The following is an 8,944-nucleotide window of genomic DNA, read 5'->3' on the forward strand; positions in this document are numbered from 1 at the left end:
TTCTCCTCCCCATGTCTGTGAGCATCCTCATGATATTTTGTTTGAACTCTTTGTCAAGTAGGTCACTTGTTTCTGTTTCATTTAGTCTTTTTTCTGGGGTTTTGTCCTGTTCCCTTGCTTGTAAAGTATTCCTTTGTCTCCTCATTATGCCTCTTTCTCTGTGCTTATTTCTATGTATTAGGTGAGTTGGCTATGTCTCCTGATCTTGGAGAAGTGGCCTTACGTATGAGATGCCTTATGAGGCCCAGCAATGTGCTTCCCTCTCGTCACCAGTCCATAAGAACCAGGAGTGACGCCTTTGTGGCCTACTTGTGTCCTTCTGCTGTGGCAGTGTTGCTCCCACTGCAGGTACCCAGGGAGTCTAATCTCTCCTTCTCTGGCCAACTGTTTATAAATCTGGTTTGGGGAGCCTCAGCACCGTTAGCTACAAAGTCTATCAGCACACTCCTATTGCAGTTTTCCTCTTAATTGGGTTGGTAGCCAGTGTAGCTGGACAATCTAGAAGAAATGGATAAATCCTTAGACTCTTACAACCTCCCAAGACTTAATGAAGAAGAAATAGAGAATCTGAATATACCAACCACAAATAAAGAGAAGGAAACAGTTATCAAAAACGGCCCCAAAAATAAAAGTACAGGACCAGAAGGCTTCTCAGGAGAATTTACCAAACATTCAAATAATATTTATTACCCCCTCTTCTCAAACTATTCCAAAAAATTGAGGAAGATGGAAATATTCCTAACACATTCTACAAGGCCAACATCACTCTGATACCAAAGCCAGATAAGGACAACATAAAGAAGGAAAATTACAGGCCGATATCGCTGATGAATATAGATGCAAAAATCCTCAACAAAATATTGGCAAACTGAATACAGCAATACATTAGAAAGATCATATCCCATGACAAAGTGGGATTCATACCAGGGCCACAAGGATGGTTCAACATTTGTAAATCCATCAAAGTGATTCACCACATTAACAAAATGAGAAAGAAAAACCACATGATAATCTCCAAAGATGCAAAGAAAGCATTTGACAAGATCCAACATCCATTCAAGGTAAAAACTCTCAACAAAATGGGTATAGAAGGAAAGTACTTCAACCTGATAAAGGCCATATATGACAAACCCACAGCCAACATCATACTCAATGGGGAAAAACTGAAAGCCATCCCTCTGAGAACAGGAACAAGACAAGGGTGCCCAATCTCACCACTCTTAGTCAACACAGTACTAGAGGTTTTGGCCAAAGCAATTAGGCAGCAAAAAGAAATAAAAGGAATCCAAATAGGCAATGAAGAAGTGAAACTCTCACCGTTTGCAGATAACATGATTTTATATATAGAAAATCCTAACGAATCCATTGGAAAACTATTAGAAATAATCAACAGCTACAGCAAAGTTGCAGGGGACAAAGTCAACCCACAAAAATCAGTAGCATTTCTATACTCAACAAACTAACAGAACAAGAACTAAAGAATACAATTCCATTTACAATTGCAGCAAAAAGAATAAAATATCTAGGAATAAATTTAACCAAGGAGGTGAAAGACCTATACAATGAAAACTATAAGACATTACTGAAAGAAATTGATAATGACATAAAGAAATGGAAAGATAGTCCATGCACATGAATTGGAAGAATAAACATAGTTAAAATGTCCATACTACCTAAAGCAATCTACAGATTCAATGCAATCCCAATCAGAATCTCAACGACAATCTTCACAGAAATAGAACAAAGAATCTTAAAATTCATCTGGGGTAACAAAAGACCCCGAATAGCCAAAGCAAGACTGAAAAACATGAACAAAACCGGTGGCATTCCAATCTCTGACTTCAAAATATATTACAAAGCTATAGTAATCAAAGCAGTATGGTACAGGTACAAGACCTGACACACAGATCAATGGAACAGAACTGAAAGCCCTGAAATAAAAGCATACATCTATGGACAGCTAATCTTCGACAAAGGAGCCAAGAACATACACTGGAGTAAGGAAAGCCTCTTTAATAAGTGGTGCTGGAAAAACTGGACAGCCACATGCTGAAGAATGAAAGTGGACCATTATCTTTCCCCATGCACAAAAATAGACTCAAAATGGACCAACGTCTTGAAGGTAAGACCTGAAACCATAAAACTTCTGGAAGAGAATATAGGCAGTACACTGTTTGATATCAGACTTAAAAGGATCTTTTCAAATACCACGTCTACCTAGACAAGATAAACAAAAGGAAAAATAAACAAGTGGGGTTTCATCAGACTAAAGAGCTTCTGGAAGGCAAAGGAAACCAAGATCAAAATGAAAAACAATCACCAACTGGGAAAAAATATTTGCAAATCATATATCCAATAAGTGGTTAATCTCCGTAATATATAAAGAGCTCACACAAATGAACTACAAAAAAACGAACAACTCAGTCAAAAAGTGAGCAGAAAATATGAACAGACATTTTTCCAAAGATATACAGATGACCAATAGATGAAAAGATGCTCAACATCACTAATCATCAGGGAAATGCAAATCAAAACTACACTTAGATACCAGATTATACCCATTAGAATGGCTATAATCACCAAGACAAAAAACAACAAATGTTGGAGAGGTTGTGGAGAAAAGGGAACCCTCATCCACTGCTGGTGGGAATGCAAACTGGTGCAGCCACTATGGAAAACAGAATGGAGATTTCTCAAAAAATTAAAAATAAAAATACCATATGACCCAGCTATCTCACTCCTGGGTATTTACCCAAAGAACTGGAAATCAACAATTCAAAGAGACTTACACACGCCTGTGTTCATTGCAGCATTATTCACAATAGCCAAGACATGGAAGCAATCCAAGTGCCCATCAACCAATAATCGGATAAAGAAGATGTGGTATATATACACAATGAAATACTACTCGGCCATAAAAAAGACAAAATCATCCCATTCACAACCACGTGGGTGAACCTTGAGGGCATCATGTTAAGTGAACTAAGCCAGATGGAGAAAGACAAACATCATATGACTTCACTCATATGTGGAATATAAATAAACTTACAGACAAAGAGATTAAATTAGTGGTTACTGGAAGAAGGGAGGTGGAGGGTGGATACAAGGGGTGAAGGGGCATACTTATGTGGTGTGTGACAAACAATAATGTACAACTGAAATTTCACTATGTTATAAGCTATTATGACCACAATAAAAAAAATTGAGGAAATAACTAATTAATTAATTTACAAAGGTAATAGAGAAAAGTGAAACAGTCAAAATACGTGAATAATCCAAAAGAAAACAAGAAAGAAGAAATAAATGAACAAAGAACAGATAGGACAAATAGAAAACAAATAATCTAGCAGTAATTAAGAAATAGAAGCAAAAATTTTACAGATGTCAAATGTGTGAAGAAAACACAGTTCCAGAGAGTATAAACAATGTACATTGTAAACATTCTCTACATTTCACAGTGAAAAAGATTTTCCAGAAAACAAAAATAAATCTCTGGAAATCAACACAGACATCTCACCATTGCATTTAAGACATCATTCCTGCCTTCACTCTGGGAGCCAATTTAACATAAACTATAAAAAAAATATGGATAAGGCATGAACCCAAAGAGGCTTGAGGCAGTTGTAATTTAGCCAAAGGGGAGACCGAAGACTTCACAATAATCTCTAAGATGAAACTTTAATTGCACCCTTGGGAGTCTCAACAATACTCCCTTTCCCTTCATTCACTTGTACCCATTTTTGAAATCTCCTAATGAGGTTCATATCTTACTGCTTTCAGCTACTCTACAGCAAAAGTAACCAACATAAACAGTTCACCTGTTTAATTTCCTCTGCTGAGAAAGACAAGTGAAAGGTCTGGGTGCCAGGGGGTGAGTAAGATCTATTATATTGCCTTTGATGAGAATATCAATATGTTCAGTTGAGGCCCACACCTCAAGGACTGATTATAGGGCTATGCTTCTTTTCACTGCCTACCGTATTGCCCAACAGAAGTACCCTACTGCTGTAATTGTTGGGTTTTTTGAGCACTTCTGCAAGGCAGGAAAGGGAGTTTCAGCAGTTAACTTTTTTTCCTGAGGAAGATTAGCCCTGAGCTAACATCTGTGCCCATGTTCCTCTATTTTATATGTGGGACTCCTTCCACAGCATGGCTTTATAAGCAGTGCATAGGTCCGCGCCTGGGATCCACCCAACTCAGGCCGCTGAAGCAGAGCACTCAACCTTAACCGCCATACCACCAGCTGGCCCCAGGGAGGTAACTTTATATATCCCCAAATTCTCAGGGTCAAGTCCCTGGGTTTTGATTCCATGTGAAGAAAAGGGAGACATCAATGAGAAGATACAGATTCAGTGTTTATTCCCCGCTTTGTCCACATTTAGCCCTATCATGAAGGGTAAGTAAATTTTCTCCTTGTCTAGGCATCACTGCATTTTTTCCTAAGCTATCTACAAATAGATGCTACCTCCAGTGGAATCTCATTTTAATACTAATACATTTTTGTAAACTTTTGTGGGTTTTATATTTCTGGATACGTAATTTTATCCACAGTATCCACATAATAATGTTATGTTATATGAACTGTTGGCTCCAGTACCCAGCTAGTCAGATCTCCCTCAGATTAATAACCCCTGAAACTTTCTTGCCTAATGATTTACAAAGGAATGCCTCATTATCCAGAAATTTGATAAATTATGTAAGCTGATATTAGAAAACTGTTTAGCGTTGCAGTCAATAACTCATTATATATAATGCCCCCAATTAAATATAACTTTTTCCCACTTACTCTTACATACATCTCAGGTACTGTAATGTCCTTCCTTTAGTCATTTATTTTCTGTATCTTGAATTATTAACACTACTATGATTTAATGTCTTCTTCCATTATATTAGACCAAGCTGTATGTTTTTAAGTGCCAGAATATATAAGAAGGACAGTAAAATAAATTTCAGCACCCAAAGAGTGCCGACTATAGCTTTGCTGTGTAGTACATTGGAACTGGGTGAATTTTTAATCTAGTCTTTTAGGTTCACTTAAATTTATTGATTTTCATTTAGGTTTTTAAAGGATGCTAAAAAATGTATTCTAGTTACTTAGTAATCCTATTTGTTCATAGTAGTACTATTAACAACAACAGCTATAAATTTCTCAGGTCTTGGATATTCCAGGAACCGTACTAGGCATATGTATTTAACAGTACTTTCTCAAGAGCCCTGAAATATAGCTGTTAACTTACCCAAGAGCACATAGTATATTATATGGCATTTCAGCCTAAATCAATGTGACGTTATCATTTATTTTCCTTTAACTACAGTGATATAACAGTACTACTGAATTAAGTATTATTGGATTGAGTCAATCATTTGTGAACCTGATCCAGCTGTGGTATGTCAACATGTAGATTGCCTGAGTGGGGGATCTCTTCCTTCTTCACCAAACCATGTGCTTTCCTCCTAAAACTACATTCTCAGTCCTTCCTAAAAAGGCCCATTTTTCTTTCTAGGTTATATGTGTACCTCCTCCACTCCACTACTGGACCATCCAAATGAAGAAAGCCCTTACATTGATCTCCTATGTGCCCATGATAGATTTGAAGAACATTTGGAAGGGAGAATCAACAGGATTTGGTGATTGATCACATATGGGAGGTGACAGAATTAGAAGCGTCTTGAATGACTCTCAGGTTTCTGGCTTTAGCAAATGCTAGATGGACTGGTGAATGGAGAGTGGAGCCATTCACCAAGAAGCAAGTACAAAATGAGGAGAGAGCTCTTATTAAGCAACAGATGGAATAAGAAGTACTGAGCACAATGGTCATTATAGGTTTGAAAATAAAAGAGGGTAAATTATGAGGGAGGCTTATATTTAGACTGGACACTCAAACATGACTGGGATATGAGGCAAGGAGAGACTTCTGGGTCACAGGTTTAAATGTGACCTTGCTACAAGTTTGGTCAGAGTCACATAAGACTGCTTGGTGATGTTCAGATTGGGCGCTTGGTGGTGGTGATGTTCGTAAACTCAGCAGATTAGCTTTTTGGTGACAGCATTGGCAAGTCAGAAACTCATTCAACCATTAATTCATTCAATCACTGCCTACTATCAACCAGAAACTCAGTCAACTGAAAATATAAAGGTAAATTTAACATAATTCAAGAACTATAGAGTTTTCAGTCTGGAGAGAAACATATGATTTGGTCATTATGGCACATGCTCTAGTAGATACATATATACCATGCTATGGAAATATTAAGCAAGAATTTATCTTATGCATAATAGAGTTTGACTTGATGACTTTAGTAAATGATAGGTATCAAAAGGATATCCAAAATCTTCACCAAAGACTGATAGTACATTGATATGTCTAATTGTTAATTTTTTAAATCTTTATAAGCTCACTTTATGGGTCAAGTATATGAAGACATATACCTTCTGCTACATTTAGACCTATGTAATGTTTACTTTTTTGTTTTTATGTCTAACTTTTGAGAATAGAACTTTCCCAGCTTATTAAGATTCTGTTTCCTCCAGGTGGGCAGGTGAGATTACAGGCAGAAATGTTGAAACCCATCATCTGCGACACATGGACAACATAAGAGTGAATCCTTTTAAGTAGCTGAACCATATATTTTGAAGCAAATTTTTTTAAATGAGAGATTTATGGTATAATTATTTAAAACACTTTATTTGTTTAGGATCCTAGAGATTCAATCCACAAACTAGGGGAGCTTAAAATAAAAGCAGAGAGTCAATTCAAGGAATATCCTGAGGTAAAAATTAACTCTCTACTCTCCAGAAAAATATTACTATGACTGCTCCTCTTGCTTTCTATGCTGAGACATAATTCATTAACATGTTATGAGAGGAAATATTCTGATATGAACAACTCAGAGTACATAATGGACACACACAGCTCTTCTAGAGAAGTATGTCAAGTACTTTCTACTTGGGGTGAGATGTCAAAAAATAGTTATTTGACTCCTAATTCTTGGTTAAAAAGTTAATGCAGACTAAAGCCTGTTTTATTAGAAATAATTCCACTATGGATGGGAAAAATAAATACAAACTGATAACCACTTTGCTGCCTTTCATAGAGAATGGTACTTCTGAGTTTCCAAAATTTCAAAGGAAAGAGAAGATTTTTTTAACCTAATCCATTGATAAAGAAAATTCGAATAACATAAATATTCCATTGTTATGAACTCAAGTATATTGAAATTTGTGATCACCAGGATTGTTGATTGGTGGCTTTTAAATAAGACCTAGGAGTTAATGGATGGGTTATTACAAACTAATTGCAAATTGCCATGGTATATACCTTTCATGGGTTTCCTAAAAGTTTTCAGGAAAGAAAATAGCTCATATAGTGATGTTTTCTGTCTTCTCTGCAGCCCTGGGATTCATGAACAATTCAGCGACAAGAACTGTGACTGAGTTTTACCTCCTGGGCTTCCCTCATTGTCAGAAGTTGCAGAGTTTCCTCTTTTTGTTGTTCTTTGGGGTCTATATATTTACCACGATGGGAAATGGGACCATTATCTGTCCTGTGAGGTTGGACCAATGGCTCCATACCCCAACATATCTTCTCCTAGGGAACTTTGCTTTCCTTGAAATCTGGCATATTACCTCCACTGTGCCCAACATGCTAGTCAACATCTTCTCAGAGACAAAATCCATCTCTTTTGTTGGCTGCTTCCTCCAGTTATATTTTTTGGCTTCCCTTGCCAGAACTGAGTCGTATTTCCTCTGCATCATGGCGTATGATCTGTACCTCGCTATCTGCCGCCCATTGCACTACACAACGGTCATGACCCAACGACTCTGCTATATCTTGATGTCTCTTTGCTGAGTGTTTGGGTTCCTTAGTTACTCTGTCTCCACTGTGCAACTCTCTCAATTACCTTTCTGTGGGTCCAACACCATCCATCACTTTGTGTGTGATGTGGACCCACTGATGGCTCTGTCCTATGCCCCAGCTCCTGTCACTGAGATCATCTTCTATGTCCTGAGCTCCCTCATTATCATCCTCACTCTTCTGTACATCCTTAGCTCCTATTCCCTTTTACTGATAGCTGTGTTAAAAGTCCCTTCAGCAACTGACCAGCAGAAGGCTTTTTCCACCTGTGGATCACATCTGACAGTGGTGTGCTTATTCTTTGGTGCCCCTTTGCAATGTATGTGACCCCGACAGCTGATAACTCAGCTGAAATGCATAAGATTATAACTGTTATATATCTGGGTGACTACCTTCTTAAACACTCTGATTTACAGCTTACGAAAGAAGGAAATGAAGGCTGCACTGAAGAAAGTCCTGAGGATAAAACGAACATAAACAAATCTACATGAGACCAAGCAAACCATTTTTCAGACATAAAAGATTAAGAAAATCTTGGTTAACTGCAGCTAATTTTCCAATGTACACTTTAAATAAGATATTTTTCAGTGGGATTTCTCAATGTTTTATTCTTCAACTAACCCGGACAAAGCTAAACCATAGTTGATACATATTACATTCCAAATGTAGCAACAGTATTTTCAACATGGATAACTCCAGCACACAGTGATATTAGGACATTATATCTACTATTTGATACTGTTTTCATTTTGATTACTGGGGGATGCGGTGGAAGGTAGAACAAGAACAGTAATCTCAGGTGAATCATCATTGGTGTACTCAAGGCATTTCTTAAGACAGTCCAATATTTTCAAAAGTGAATAAAGAATCTAATTGAAATGTCTAATGGATACATACCTAAAGGATTTAGTAACAACAACTTTCTTATCCCCTTGGCTCTTCATAGTTGAGAATCTTCCAGATTAGGGGTAGACTGAAAGTTTCATGCTTATATAAGTGATATATGTTTTAACATCAGAAAACAACGTAGTAATTCTTTCAACAAATATTTAATGAGTATTTACTATGTTCTACGCACTCTTGTAGGT

The 8,944-nt window shown here is 37.1% G+C and overlaps 1 pseudogene; it reads left to right on the plus strand.

Annotated features, from left to right (window-relative positions):
- Positions 1-7,397: 7,397 nt before the first annotated feature.
- On the plus strand, positions 7,398-8,333 carry LOC103559541 (olfactory receptor 11H4-like; annotated as a pseudogene).
- Positions 8,334-8,944: the final 611 nt, after the last annotated feature.

The sequence above is a fragment of the Equus przewalskii genome, chromosome 1 (assembly GCF_037783145.1).
Source record: "Equus przewalskii isolate Varuska chromosome 1, EquPr2, whole genome shotgun sequence".
Lineage (NCBI taxonomy): Eukaryota > Metazoa > Chordata > Mammalia > Perissodactyla > Equidae > Equus > Equus przewalskii.